The sequence below is a fragment of the Anopheles gambiae genome, chromosome 2 (assembly GCF_943734735.2).
Source record: "Anopheles gambiae chromosome 2, idAnoGambNW_F1_1, whole genome shotgun sequence".
Lineage (NCBI taxonomy): Eukaryota > Metazoa > Arthropoda > Insecta > Diptera > Culicidae > Anopheles > Anopheles gambiae.
Window position 1 is genome coordinate 1813415 of NC_064601.1, and position 14974 is coordinate 1828388.

Below are 14974 nucleotides of genomic sequence, written 5' to 3' on the forward strand. Positions count from 1 at the left end.
ACAGCGTTTTTATGGGCAATTTCATGTCGCTCTGCTCATTTGCTAACACTATTTACGACAACGACATGGCAAAGATAGACAAGGACTCAACTTGGTGGCAGGACTCCCGCCCAAAGACAGGTACTGGCAAGGGGCAGGTGGTAATTCTGTTTTTGAAAGTCAAGAACAGTCGAGAAGAAGTTAAGCATATTCCTGCCGTTTGCCTACGGGGTGGTAAACCCAAAAGCCCAAAGTATGCAGAAAGGTGATTCGCATTTCTGTTATTTGCGTTGCTGGGAAGTTTCATTGTAAAGATGCTTCAAGGCAACGGTTCAGCACAAAAGCACAGTCGCCGTCTTCCCATCCCAACATTTTCGCATACACAGGGATATTGCCCGCCAGGTAAAGCAATTTGTAATGGCTTGTAAACCGTTCCGTGGATGGGCCTGGGCCCCGGCCCATGAAGAAGGGCCGAGGAACTAACGCGCCAGCAAGCGGCGCAAATGCCACGAAATGCAGCAAGAACTAAGGGTAAACACATTTGCACCCTCTTGCGCTGTGTGTATGCTGAGTTTGCTGTCGGTAATTGAGTTTTTGGTGAAACTTTAAAGTGAAATTCTATGGGCTTGGTGTAAAACGTTTCAACGTATGTTCTCGTTTCCACTGTACCTTGGTATTTGGCATAATTTCTCAAAGCGTTTTAGGTCGATGCGAGATACTCGTGCTTTGCATTGGTAAGGAAAGTTGTCTGACTTTAGGTTTATTGAATTAAAGCTTTGATGACGCGTAAAACCGTTAACCATGGGGGCTCTAGTTTGCATTTAAAATGAGCATATTCTCACACAATCTGTCCTCTACATCGTATCAGAAATCCGCTCGCATCGAATAAGAGGCACTCTTATGTGCAATCACACTTTGGCAGTTACTTTTTTGGAAGAACTCTATTCCACAATCGCTGTGACCACGTTCGTTTGAAAATCCTTTCTATGCTACCTGCTTTTGCCGGTGCTCAATGGACGGGCAACTGTTTCCTAGTCGAGTGGAACATTGCTGCTGTAACGTAACGTAGCGCAGGTAATTTAAAGCACTACCGATGAACTTTCCTACCGAAACGATGCACGTGCACACGTGCTCGAGAACTATTTGTCCAAATGCAGAACGACCATCGAACGCGGCAAACTTTTGCCTCGAAATCGCGTCGTTTGTGTCGCTTTCAGCCGGTTCTGCAGTATATTATCCGTACCCCGTACAAATTGCGAACCGCATAAAGCGTACCAGAACCGGGACTAGAAGTCGTAAAATTGCATTCCTTTCACCTTAGGCCATTTCCAACTGCTCTGGAAAAGGCAGGAATGAACTGAAATTTTATGGATAATTTCATGTGTAAGAGGGCAATATTACAGCTAATACAAGTAACGTATAGTTTAATAACAGAGCAATCATTTCATTGGTTCAGGGAATGCATGAACAAATAGTACTTACTGTATGATATATTCCATCGACGTATCGTTTGTGAGTATGGATGCCTAGAACATAATTATCTCGGCTACAAGCTGCTTTCCTTCAATAATCTTCTTCTATTTGGCGTAACGTCCTAGGAGGACATGCCGGCCTATACAAGGTTTAGAAACTTAATTCATTACCACGTAACCGGATAGTCAGTCCTTGCTACGGTGGGACGGTCCATTGTAGGATTGAACCTATGACCTCGTGTCAGGCATGTTTCTGAGTCGATCGAGTGGTCACGTGGTCCTTCAAAAATCATTACCGGCCAATATAAAATTCCCGCTGGGCAATGAGGGAGAGATGGTGATTTTTTTTTTTTGTCATTTAAATTTGTCCACCAACTCAATCGCACACTTGCGCGACTATCTTGAACCCTGCAAACCCCTCACAACGACTTACAAAAACGATCGCCAGCGAGGGAAAATCGCATTGATTTGCAGCGTTGGCGAGCTCGTGAAAACCGGTTTTTGGCGATTTGGTAGTTCAAACTGTGCGCTGGGGAACATTGGCGTAAACGCGTGTAGCGTGAAGCGTATAGGTGTGTGTGTGTCTCAGCCCGTTTGCGTTTGTGTGTGATTCGTTGTGTATCGCCTTGTGTAAATCACGTTGTGTAAATCACGCACACCATGTACACCGGCACTTCGCGTCAGCACATGGATTCGAAAGAAAATTTAGAACACTATTATTTTGTCAAGCAAACGAACGCTCGAGAAGGACGGCAAATTCCAAGCTGCATTGATTGCAGTGCAGTGAAAAAGGAATTAATTTATGCCAGTTAGATGTGTATTTTAGTTGTGGTGAATTTATTCAAATGAATAACATAATCCTGCTTTTGGTAAGTATTCAATAATTTTGCTCTGTTACCCTGAAAAGAGTGAGGCTCTGCGCTTGCTTGAACAACAGATGCTTTCCTACTCTTTCATGCACGGGCAGTTCAGCTGATATTGCCGGTATGCGATAGTGTGCGTGAGCTACGGAGCAACGATTGATCTGTGTTCGTTGCTGTCTCTGACTACATCACACACACTCATACTCATACAAACAGCAAGCATTTTGGTGGGCTTGTATTATTAAAGCTGGACAAATAATGATAAAATACATTTTCTATTGCCGTAAATATTATTTTCGTATTAAAATGTTGTTGATGTAGAGAAAATGATGGCAATTTCTGCCTATTTTAATCGATGTTGCGTTGGAAGTATAGAATATTTTACAAAAAAACCGTAATTTAAAAATCTTAATTTCTTTTCTGATTCGATAAATGCAAAATATAGTTTTTTTGTAATGCTGTATTCATTTTGTAACTCATTAAAATGTTTAAACCTGTTTTGTTTATGATTTTGTCTAATTTTGATACGAACGATAGCGACACATTGCATCGCTCTTTGCTAGGATAGAAACAAAGCTTATGCGTTTACTTCAGTCAAATACGTATTTTTATGAATATCGCGTTCATTTAGTGACATTATTTTATGATATTCCCTTGTAAAGGAATCGAAAAATAAGTGAAAATGTGCACAATATTGAAAAGTGCGGCAAACGGTTGGCGTCGCTGGCGACCGTTAAACACCGGCAACGAGATGGTGTGTGTGAGAGACAGCGCACATGTCACGCATACTACCGCATAACGCACACAGCGAGACCCAACATTTTTACCAGTAATTTCACTGCTGAAAGTGTTTAAAAATTCACAAGATAATAAAATATGTGGTGCTAATGGAAAGGGTCTACACGTTTGTACATTTCCTACCCTAATTTCAATCGTACCTGGTGCTGGAGGGTCGCCGTGAAAGGGCAGATGTGTAGTGAGAGTGCGATAGTGTGTGTGAGAGAATGTGGTACCTGTCTGTGCAGTACAAAAAGAGGTGTCATTTCCGCAGAACTGTGTCAGAAATCGTGTGTCTATCGTGGCGGCTGGTCGTGTAGTTTTGCTGCCGCTGCCGCTGCTGTGTGCCGGTTGAAAGATGGCGACGGTGTGGTGCAGTGTGAATCCAGGTCGTCGTGCTGTTCGTGGCTGGTGAGCTAAGCGCTGGACGTTCCGGACCGTGTGCTTGTTCTGTGCATTAATCGCGCATGGAATGGAAAGCGATGCTTACTTTCCATCTCACAAGGCGCTGAGCGGCCTGAATTTCAACGCGTGGCTTCCTGTGTTGGCTCACACAAAATGGCGTCATCATGGGCGTATAGCATTCTGCGGACCAGCCCCGCCGACACGTGGTGAACACGAGACACATCGATTGGAAACGCCTCGAAGCTGACCTCTGACGAAGTGAGTATTGTAAATTCGTACGATTAAAATGCGTTTCTGTACTACAATGATCTAATATTGGTATTTTAATTCTCTTTTTCTAGAAAGTGCCGTTGATTCGTGTAGCGTTGGTGCTACTGGGCAACACACGCACCTTTTTCTCGGGAAGGCCTGTGCGAACGCGCTCGGCCTAACCTCACTTCTGGGATGGCCCGGTTGGGAAAATGCAGCCGGCTAGTGGCATCTACAATCGGACCATCAACCGAACACTTTCCCATGGATCATCATCCCTCATCTCATCGATTGCTGTAGTGCCGTTGAAGGAATATTAAGGAGGAATTCCATATTAAGGCATCTTTCCACTCATCGGAGGATGCCGCTGGGTTTGCGCTTGCTGTACACACCCTCACATCCTCACTGCTCGCTTACATGGGTGTGGTGTGACGAGGGGAGTATTCGCTTATGCGCATGCCCAGCCCTTCAGTCGAGACGTTTTGACCAACGCGTGGACGCACTTCTTCCCGATGTCGCCGCCGTGGATGGTGATCTAAGAGTTGGGGAGTTTTTTTTACAACCACTAAAATTTCTTTCAAAAAAATTAATTAATATGCTTGCTCTGATACAAAGAACGCAAAGGACGTCTCGTCCACGCTTCAAACAACCACTAAAATTTCTCAATATTTTCTATACCCTAAATTTTTGCGAAACATGTCATCAAAGACCCGTAGGGTAATCTGATAGTTAAGGCTGGTATGCCTAATAGAGTAGATTTATTTTTATGAAAGTCATCATGAACTGAAGTAATTCGAACTACTTTGAAACCCACAAAACAACCACTTAAATTTCTTTCAAATTAAAACTCATATTTTCTGAAAAAACATCCATTTTCAACCGTCCAATGAAAGGACATGCATTTAGTAGCCTAGCTGCTCATACATTAGCTACTCCTGAAGTTGCCACACTTAGGCCAAAGTCTTAGGCTTCAATCTGAGTAGTATAGCTGCTCTTTAATATTAGGATTCAATTTAGTAGCTCTGCTACTCTTCTATGGTTGACAGAGGTAGAAAATGTGATATTATCACTACGGAAATATTTTCTTGCGGTGATCTGAGATGGAGAAAGGAGCCAGGTGTGTGAAATACATGTGTGTATTGTAAAACGAATGAAAAAGAGTGTTATGATTGTATCTATTTGAAAGAAAATCCATTTACTTGCTTACGATATCCTCAATGCAAATCCCTTATTGTAAGATCGTAGCTAGGCCAACAGAGAAACATCCCTTGGAGCCCCTTGGTATATTGTAGTGGCGCTTAAAGGTACGAACGTTTCGTTACCACAAATCGCTGGAAAATCGGAGAAACTCGACCGGCCAAGCTAATTACATCACGCGCAGTATTTCGTCATTTTCCGAATTAGGGGAAATTGTTAACTGCCTGTGCCCCAGCGCCCCAGCGAACAGAGGCAGAAGTAATTATGCAAAGTAAATATTTAATTTTCAGTTCTCAAATTGACAAAAAAAACACCATGAACCCCGCGAGATGGGTAGGATCACGGGCGTTTTTCCCTGCGTGGGTGATTTCATTTAAGATAACACTTTCGTGCGGAGTTGTTGTCAGTTAGAAAAGCAGATTGACCAACATTAAATGCGTTTGTGCTACGCCCTATTTTTCGGAAACTAATTTGGATGGTTTATGTTTATTTTTTCTTCTTTTCTTACAGAAACAATATCGTACCCGTCCAGACCGCGAGTTCCTCGTAGTTTGATGGCTATTTTTCACTCCCAATCCTTCTACACACGCCTCGTACACGGGGAACTACAATAGAGTCCACCTGAACGGCCGAACAACCGAAGGTATCGTAATTGCTGTGTACAAAATCGCGGCTTTCATGTTGCACTAAAAGTATATATGGCACGCAGCAGCAGCAGAAGATGCATTTTATGACGATCATCAATCACGGTCAAACACAATACGGCGGGTCGGCGTTCATGCATCCTGCATGGAGTGATATACACACACAAAAAAAAAACTCAAATTCGACTATCAGAGAGCACAGCAGTGCGGAAGGATTACATCAGTATTCAGATATACTACTACAGTAGAGCTTTTGTCTTATGATAGCCGCCACGTGGATCGGAAGAGGAACGTAACGTACAACGGAATCGAAGTACAAGCTGAGCTAGTGCCGACGATGATGATGAACTGTGGTGGCTAGTTAGTAGCGTGTGCCGCAAACGGCGACGGTGTAGTAGAATGCGTGCGCGCATGCGGTGAGTATATATTTATTGCGGAATTGACAAATCGAATATCCTTTAGCAGAAGAGAGCAAAGGGTGCCATAGAGAAGGGCATGGAAGGAAGATGTTAGCTTAGTAACTGGTAGGTCCCATTTCCCGGCCCAATGCAACATAACAACTTATGACAGTTATGAATGAATGAACGAACGCGCAACGTGTTTGTTGTACGCACGGCAAAAGCTTGCGTGCGCAGCATCCGGTTAACCATTTAACAAGAGACAGTAGTAACAGTCAAGTAACCGTTTAAACCGTACACAGTCACAATCCCGCTCTATGCAAACCGCAAATGTTCTGCCTTTACAATTAAAACTCCTTTTTCGAACGCGAACTTTTTCTCTCTATCTCTCTCTCTCGTTGCAATTGTAAGTGTTGTTGTAAGAAGCAGCAGGTTAGCGTGGAGTGAAAATCAAACGTATCGTACTTTTTCTGCTCTCTCTCATGTCTACCATCATGGGGGGGGGAGCTACTACGAGTTAGAGCTAATAGAAAGTAAAACAATTCCTTACAACAGCAAAAAACCCCTAAAGATGTGTGACACACGCGCGCGTTAAGAAACACGGACAAAGAAGAAACAAATTTAACGTTAGAATATTACCATTTATTCATGTTATGCTGGTCATAACTTTCGCGCGTATCGATTAAACGGAAGCGGAATCGTAGCCAAAGAGTAGAGTGTATCGTTGTGTGTCTCCCCCCCTCCCCCCTCGTGTACCCAGTGTTTGGCCCAGTGCTAGGGGGCTAAAACCAACTAACAAACAAACAAACAAAACCTACCTATGAATGTTACTGTTGTGTGTGTGTGGTGGGGCGGGCGAGAAACCGACCCACCAGAGGACGGAGGGGGTTTGGTCGAAGATTAATGAAACTATCAGAGAAGGGATTAAGCGAGCTTTTGCCAAATGTAAAGAAGGTTGCGCAGTGGTTTACGGTGTAGTGGAAGAACGGAAAGCGAAGGAAGTAGAAGAGATTCTTTATTCAATCACTAATTAAAATCAATGTTACATATCTCCTGCCCCGGGTTCGGAGAAGGGCGATGGTAGGTAGAGCGCGCTCGCTTCGTCTTCGTGAGGCACGGTAGTCACCCTCCCCTTACCCCCTACATAAACACGCTCTCTCACAGGAGACGGTGGGAGGTGGCTGCAATATAGCAAACTTATGCATCATCCTATCGGACGCAAGACGCAATCCTCCAGTCCCACGGTGAAAGTTGTGATAAACTATGCCCAAATTAACCAATCGCACCGGAAATGCTTGGGGCATCATCCTGTTGGGGACGGCGGTGTGGTGCTGGTGGGTCGAGCGGGGTTAAATTAATTTGCCTAATGGAGTAGTAATCAAGAGGCCAGACGGCGACGGATATAGGATACATCAAGTTCCCCCCCTCCCCCCACACACTCGCCGGCAGGCATCGATCGATCGACGGATCGGATTGGGATCGAATTTGCACTACTCTGCCCCGTCTTCTCTGTGGAAGGGGGCCAGGGATCTACCGTGCTTTCTACAGGGAAGAAAGTTCATTTGACGCGCGTGCTTTTGCCTTGCCGCACTTTCTCCCTCTCTTTAACAAAACAAAAAAAAACCCCCGAGGAAAATCGATTGTGATGTATCTATTGCGAAGTGGTCAGCGATGGCGATTGCGATTTTTCCACATTCTCACGAAGCTGGGAAATGGAGCTGATGTGGATAGAGCTGCTGGCCGCTTCGCACAACACACTGTGTCGTCCCTAGACGTTGCCTCTCCACCTGACTGATGATGATGATGATGATGATGGTTAAAAGTTAATCTTACATATTTATAGCAGCACTATGCATTCTCTTCCTCTCTTACTCCCCCCCCATCCCCCCCTCCTTACCCCTTTCCCCTTGTTCCATAAACTTTGATCTAAGCGGTAACCCCAGACCACCATACCGAACGGGGTTCGAGGGAGAATGAGAAGCGGTACAAACTGTTCGCTGGTCCGCTTGTTAGGAAAGACGTTAGGAAAGGCACGGTAAAGCAAAGAACAGAATGTGTGTGTGTCCAGTGTGTCGAACTTTGTTGGATCTTGTTGCTCCCTTGCGGCAAGTGGATTGAGGGAAGGAAACCCCTTCGACAAGAAGAAGAAGAAGATGTGTTGGTAAAGAGGAGGTGTGACCCCTTTCACTGGTTGGAAGCGAAAATTGAATCCTATGCAAATACAATCGTTCATATATTTGGAGTATATATCAAGAAAGTTTAATAATGTTTAATAACAACTACCTTATTATTATCGCAAGTCGCAAGTGTCGCCACGCCACGTCTTCTTTGGCGTCAATCTTAAGCTCAAAGTGGTGTGCGGGAGGAAAGAAGGGAAGGACAAAAACACACACAAAAAAAAGCCACATCGGGGAATAAGGGTGGGTCTGGCGGCCAGTTTAGGGGGTGGTCGTACGCACAAATTAATTTTCTGTCACATGTAGGGTATGATGCCATATGTGTATGTGTGTCCTGTATGATGTGTATGTGGCCGGAGTAAATCCATACACAAACCATCCAGACAGGTTGAAGGAAAGAAAGAATAATGCTGAAAAATAACCATCAATAGTGCAAAGAATGTGAGTCATGTGAGTAAGGGCTTTTACTTTGTAACGGTCTCATACAAGTGGCATTTTACTCTAAAAAAACCGACTCAATCACACGGTTCAAATGGCGCGTCAAGATTAAAATTGAAGGTATTGAAAGTGTTAACAAGAAGAAAGCACAAGTACAATTTCAAATGAACGATCCAATTAAAAGCTCGATAAAGTTTACGTTGCAAATACAGTTTCAATCAGGCCAGTAAGCCACACAAAAGAAGAGCAGAAGACATAAGCAAGCATTCAGAATGCAGCAAATTGTGAGCAATTGTGTTGTTCTTCAGCAACGGCTTGGGAATTCTGAACGGAACGTAAACCAAGCACGGAAGAAAGGAAGACGTTTTAACTGCCCACATGTAGGGAGAACCCGCAAACTCATCTCTTTTGTAGCATCCTCCTCCCGTGTGTATGGCACGTGGTGAAAATAAACCCCTGTTCCCGAAGGTGGCGGACTATTTTTTGCAGTGTGTAGAGATCGCGCGCGCGTTGGAAAAGACAAGTACATGAGCATAAAAGCGATTGTGGACGTGTTGCGTTTGAATGTGCGTTTGCTCAAGGAAAGAAAACGAACGAACGAATCCGCTTTCTTCCATGTTGCTGGTAAGTATTGCATGTTTTTTTTTTGTTGCTTTTTCTTTCGTTACACCGCATTTACTTTTCACGTGTTTGTTGTTTTTCAGTTTTCAGGATGCATTCTTTCGGCAAACATTTATTTGATATGCAATGTTTCTTGATGTGCTGTACCGCGGAACCCCGAAAGATGGATTGTGAAACCAAAATAGGCCTGCCAGGAGTTGGGCGGATGGGGTGCGGTGGTGGTGGTTGAAAATTCGGAGAAGCCATTTTGGGACGGCCACGGCTTGTGGTTGTGGCGCGCAAGAGGCTGACGCTGCTGGGCGAGTAAAGTTTTCGCGTTCCATTAACTGATTACTGTTAAGCTTCCTTGAGGCTTATCGCGCGGGCAGGACGAGGGAATTTCACGGTTAGGTTTAATCTCTTCCAAGCAACAAAGCCGGGGACGCACAAAGCACAAACCGGTACAGCGGTTTCGGATTCTGGTGAAAATGAGCCTTCCGAAAAACACGAGACGAACCACCTCGTCCGAACGAAGAAGGAGAAACGAGGCCACGCGTTGATGTTTTATGGTATCTTTTTTAAACACCAACCAACTACGGGGCCGCCGCCGCCGCCGCCACCCGCGCACGAGCAAACATGGCAAACCAAATAAACAGGAATTGCATCCTGTAAACGCCACTTTCTCCGTTGGTGGTGGTGCTATTGTACACTTTTTCCTGTTTGAGATGGCAACGCTTTTGCTCGACGTTCGCCTGAAACTCGCACGGAATGCAGAAGAACGCAGGAAGGCTTTTGCTGACCAGCTGTAGGGTTGCAGTCGCCGCGTACCTTGACAGCGCGTCCCGTCCAGAGGGTGGGCAGCTTACTTTTTTCATGCTAAGAAGCCCTTGAAACAACCTTGTACCTTGCAAGGCGAGATGCAATGGGACCGTTTGCTGCTGTAACCATGGCAACGGGGAGCCAGAGCAGCCAGAGACATCTAGAGTGACCTGTCAACACATTCATTCCCGTTTTAAGTGTCATTTACCTCGGGCGTTCGTTGGTCCCACGGTGTACACCGTCGTCTACCTACCATTGCTGCTGCTGCTGCTGCTAAATTCCTACACGGCATCATTAATTCTCCTTCAGGATAATTGCAATCGTAAGCTACATAAAGTTCGTTTGGATTTTGTGCAAGTCTGCCATTTTACAGGTACATACACAGAGAAGCACCACATGCTTTTATAAGGTTGTTTTTTTTTTGCATCCCTTTTGCTCCTTTTTGCCGCACCTCTCCTAATGGTCGTTTGTCCCCGGCGAGAGGACGGCAGACCGTAACATGGACAAACCGAAAGGCTCCATTGCTAGCGCTCGTACTTTCGGAAAATGTTTTCCTTTGTATCCGTGTCTGTGTGTGTGTGTGTGTGTGTAATGCAGCTCGTTTGCTGGGTGAGCAAATGAGCAAAAGCGGTCGCTAATCAAACAGACCGACTCTATTTGTGTTTCTTCAAACGAAAACGAAACGGGTCGAGGTCGAAACCAGTGAGGCTTATGGAGTTTTTTGTTGTTGTGTGTGTAGTTGCTGTTGGTTTTACTCGACAGCACCCCGCGCTTCCAGATAAATCATGTCGTTTTAAACTGTTTTGAATAAATTTACCCCACCCAGCCCCCAGTACGCCGGGTTGTGTTTCTTTTAACCCGGCTGCATCTTGCCGCGTGCATACTGCACTTGCGAGTTTGAAATTAGATTTTTAGCTTGCAGATGGGCTCCTCTCTCTCTCTGTTTCTCTCTCTATCTCACACACACACACACTCGCGCGTACAATGGTCATCGGAAGGTACGGTGACCGGTCTAATGGAGAGCCACGGCGCGCGGCGGTTTGGCAAACTAACGGCTTGACAAAAGGACATGGGCGGGCCGTTTGCTGTAAGAACGTCCCGGTGCTCCGTGAAGGAACGTGGGTAAAACGATTAAATTTTTAATTGCTTCATACATCATCTTGATGAATGATTTTGGTGTTTTGGTTTGCTGCGCGCGCGCGCCCGCTGTCTGTTGTTCGTTCCTCCGTTGGTTGGTTTGTCCCGTTCGCGTTGTGTGGCGTAGCCGGTAGAACTCAAACGGTGGGATTTTTTGCTGTTGTTGTTGTTGTCGTCGGTGCGGACAACCGGACAGACGGGCGGACGGAGAAATAACAACGTTATTATCAAGATTGTACAGCCAAAAGTAGCAAATCATACACAATTTGTGTTTATTCGGTGTTCTCGATAAGGTGTCCAAAATATATGCCGCACCGAGTTGGGAGTTGGGTTTGGTTTTGTTTTCTGTTCTCTTTCTCCCATGCCAAATCCAAAACGCAAATCGTACTTTCGACATGGGAAATGAATTATTACAGCGTATTTTGGTTTTGCAACCATTCTAGCGATTTGTTACTTTAACCGTTCGGCTCAACCAACCCTCTCGGGGTGACCCAGTTGCGGCCAAAAATCCCGTGGGGTGGTAAAGAAGTAACGTTAAAATGCAGAACGATGTAAAACGGCAAATGCACATTATATGCAACATTAAGTTGTCGCTATGTTTTTAAACTTCTCTAATTGGCTCTAACGGGATTATAAAAAAAGCAACTTCAATTACGCTTTAATTTCGCCTCGGTTTAATTGAGAAACTTTAAGCTTTTTGCGAAAAGCGCACCCCGCTCGCAATCAGAACCCACATTTGAATTAATCGAATTGAATCGGTTAATTATATGATGCTGTTTCGCGTGCACTGCAATTGACGTTTTTGCAAATATGCAGCTACGTATGCAGCAGTCTGATGTCTGCAAAAACTCATACGATGGGGGTTGCTGTTGGAAAAAGCTGACACCGTGACTAATGTCGGTAATACGCATCAGGCGGTAGTGCGTACGTGTGGCGTGTGTGTGTGTGTGTGTGTTGGAATTTGCACGCACTAGCTCATCAACGTATGTGTGTGGCTGGAAGTCTAACATTCAGCAGACGGGAATGCATCTAATTAATTATTACACTAACTCCGGAGTGGAGTGGCCTCATTCTCATCAGTATACTGGTATCAAATAAAACAGGGAAGTGTGTCATCAACTGTGATGGGATTGAATTGGAATTGTTTTAGCGCTGATTAAGTGAGATTTTGACTTGCTTTCGGAGGGCCGTCGCTTTCGGGTTATAAACCCATTCCGTTTGCAGGAGAACAAGCGAGCGATGATCAATAGTCATAAAACATTGAAAAACACGCAATATGTCTCCTAATTGGTGGGCAAAACTAACCCCCATGTCGCCCTCTGCACGGTGTAGAAAAACAAAACATGGCACATAAATAGTTTTGGCCAGCTATTCAGAAAGACTCGTGTGGCAATTTAAATGAACAGCTGTGGAACCGCCGTCCCCGTTTCCCTCACATCGAGCAATGAAATGAAAAGGCCAAATATACTAAATTATTCCATCATCATTATCCATCTCCCTGCTCGCGCCACGCTTTAGCTGATTCGGGCCGGGTGTCGTGTGCACAATCATGTTTGGCACGGTGGAATAACTGTTCATTAATATTACCAATAATTTATTTGCCCGCTAACATAATTATTTTAATTCCACTCCCCTTGCTAGTCCAACAGGTCTGCCGGGCGAGTGTCATCATTGGCTTGGGGGCTACATGGTACCGAAGTTCCGTTTGTCCGGGTGGAATACAGAAAAGGGAATCGGTGTTTTTTATACAACATTTTGAAAATATTTTTAAAACTTTTATTATTTAATAGGTTTAACCATCGTTTCAATCAATGCAGCCCACCACAACCACTCACTGTCGCTTGGGCTGATGCATTCGTTATTTAGCCGGGTTAACATTCGACATCATGAGCCAATGCCAACTCCATCCAGAATCAGCTACGATTACTGTTTCATTGCACCATGAATAACGAATTCGTATCACTCTCCGCCTCTCTCTCTGTGTGTGTGTGGTTGGGCTGAGTGTGGCGAAAACAAGACCACGGAAGGACGTGCATCAAAGTGCAATCGGAAATCGGCCACCCAACGCGCAACCTAATTGCAGTGGTCACGGCGGTGGAGATGATGGTGGTCCAAACACCACGAAACCCCATCCCCATTCCACCCGGCGAAAGGATAGTGTGGGCGCGTGTGTCGTGGTATCACTTTCGTGCCACCAGTGCTGGTCGTAATCCGATGACGAGAGAGAGCCCACCCTCCACCCCAAGGATTGGCATTCGAAAATGAACATCAAATTAGCTTGTTACGAATTTAATTCGGTTGTTACCTTTTCCGTGCATACGCCTCACCGAACGCCTCTATTGAGTTCCAACGGGATGGCCGAGAGGAAGGCAGGTGGTGTTTGGGAATTGGGAAAATTTCAATTTCTGCTGGCATAATTTATGCATGCGGGGAGGGCGGGCGCTCATGCAACGGAGCTTTCGGAACTGATTGCTCTGGTAGCATGGATTGCTTTTGTTTTTCTTGCCCACCTGTGCTCTCATAGATGTGTTGTACTATTTGTTGTATTTTGGGGGCATGAGGGGGGGGGGGGGGGGGTGGCATAATCCTCTACTCCCCGTAGTGTACGCCACGGTCATTAGGGAGGACCGGTGTACCATTGGAGTCGAAATTCGATAATTTCCAGGCAATGGAAATACCAGGTTCTGCATTGCATAGCAGGGCGAATGAGGGTGGACCGGTTCCCCGTGCTCATGGAATAATTGTAATAATTTGCATTAATCGTTAGGAAGTACATGTGCACATTGACCCACCGATTCGTGCGGTGGCTTTCGCTGGGTGTAATGAAGACAGGGGGCTTACTGTGCTTAATCCCCGCTGATCAAAGCGGAACGAACTACATTTCACATTATGCCCGGCTAATCACGGGGACCCGGTCAATGCACACCGAGGCCAGCACAATCGGTCGTTGAGGGAGAGGGGGCGAAGCGCCAGAACTTATCGATTCATTACACTCGGTTCGGTTAGTTTGGTTGTTCGTGGGCTTACACCTGGCGGTAGCCAATGCGGGGATAATCTGTTCGATTAGCTGAGCAGGAATCAGTGTTTCACTTAACCTCGAAGTCTTTTCCTGGAAGGGCTTGTTTTGAATTGAACGATTATTGCACTGTTTTGCAATCCCACCCCGGAAAGGTGCAAAGGAATGAGTTTGGAGAAACGATATGGGAAATTTACAGGACAAGCATACCTATTACAATACTAAGAAATGTCTTTTTAACCAGGATCTCTTTCAAAACTGATGAAGGCCTCTTAATTTTGCTGGAAAGACACTTAACACCAACATCAGTTTTGATGTCCTGAACAGGGACCTAAGTGATCTAATTGTAGTGGCACTGATTTTGGTCACTAGGACAGTCAAATTGATTGAAGTCAAACTGTTAAATCCAGTACCGGCAATAAGCTACTACAGATATTTCTGCATTAAATTGCATGATCGTTTACTACCTTGTTGGTACGTTGTTACTGACTCATACCTACCTGCACAAGCAACAAACGAACCAATTTATTCATCGCTGCCCTTCGCTGTACCGCTTGCGCTTTGTTTGATGTACACAGATTCCTTTACCAACATGCGATGGATATTGTTAAAAGAAGTTAATTGGAATTGCAGACTTTCAAAGAAGAACCCACTTACCTGTTATCTCACTCGCATCGCAATCCCTCTCGCCACTTTCTTTCTTTCGGCACGTGTGTAGCAGCAGAGGAGCCACAAATGGAGTTCTGTACTCGACAGTACAAACAAAAGGTCGTAACAAGAAAAGAAAGCGTTACCGTAACCGC

The 14974-nt window shown here is 45.1% G+C and overlaps 1 protein-coding gene across 6 annotated transcripts in view; it reads left to right on the forward strand.

Annotated features, from left to right (window-relative positions):
• LOC1281933 (ras-specific guanine nucleotide-releasing factor 2) overlaps window positions 1–9143 on the forward strand; it is a 60224-nt gene extending 51081 nt beyond the window's left edge. For all 6 annotated transcript variants that reach the window (XM_061647394.1, XM_061647398.1, XM_061647399.1 and 3 more), the window contains one exon: window positions 5453–9143. The gene's annotated coding sequence lies outside the window, so the exon portion shown is untranslated. The remainder of the gene's footprint in view (window positions 1–5452) is intronic.
• The last annotated feature ends 5831 nt before the right edge of the window (window positions 9144–14974 follow it).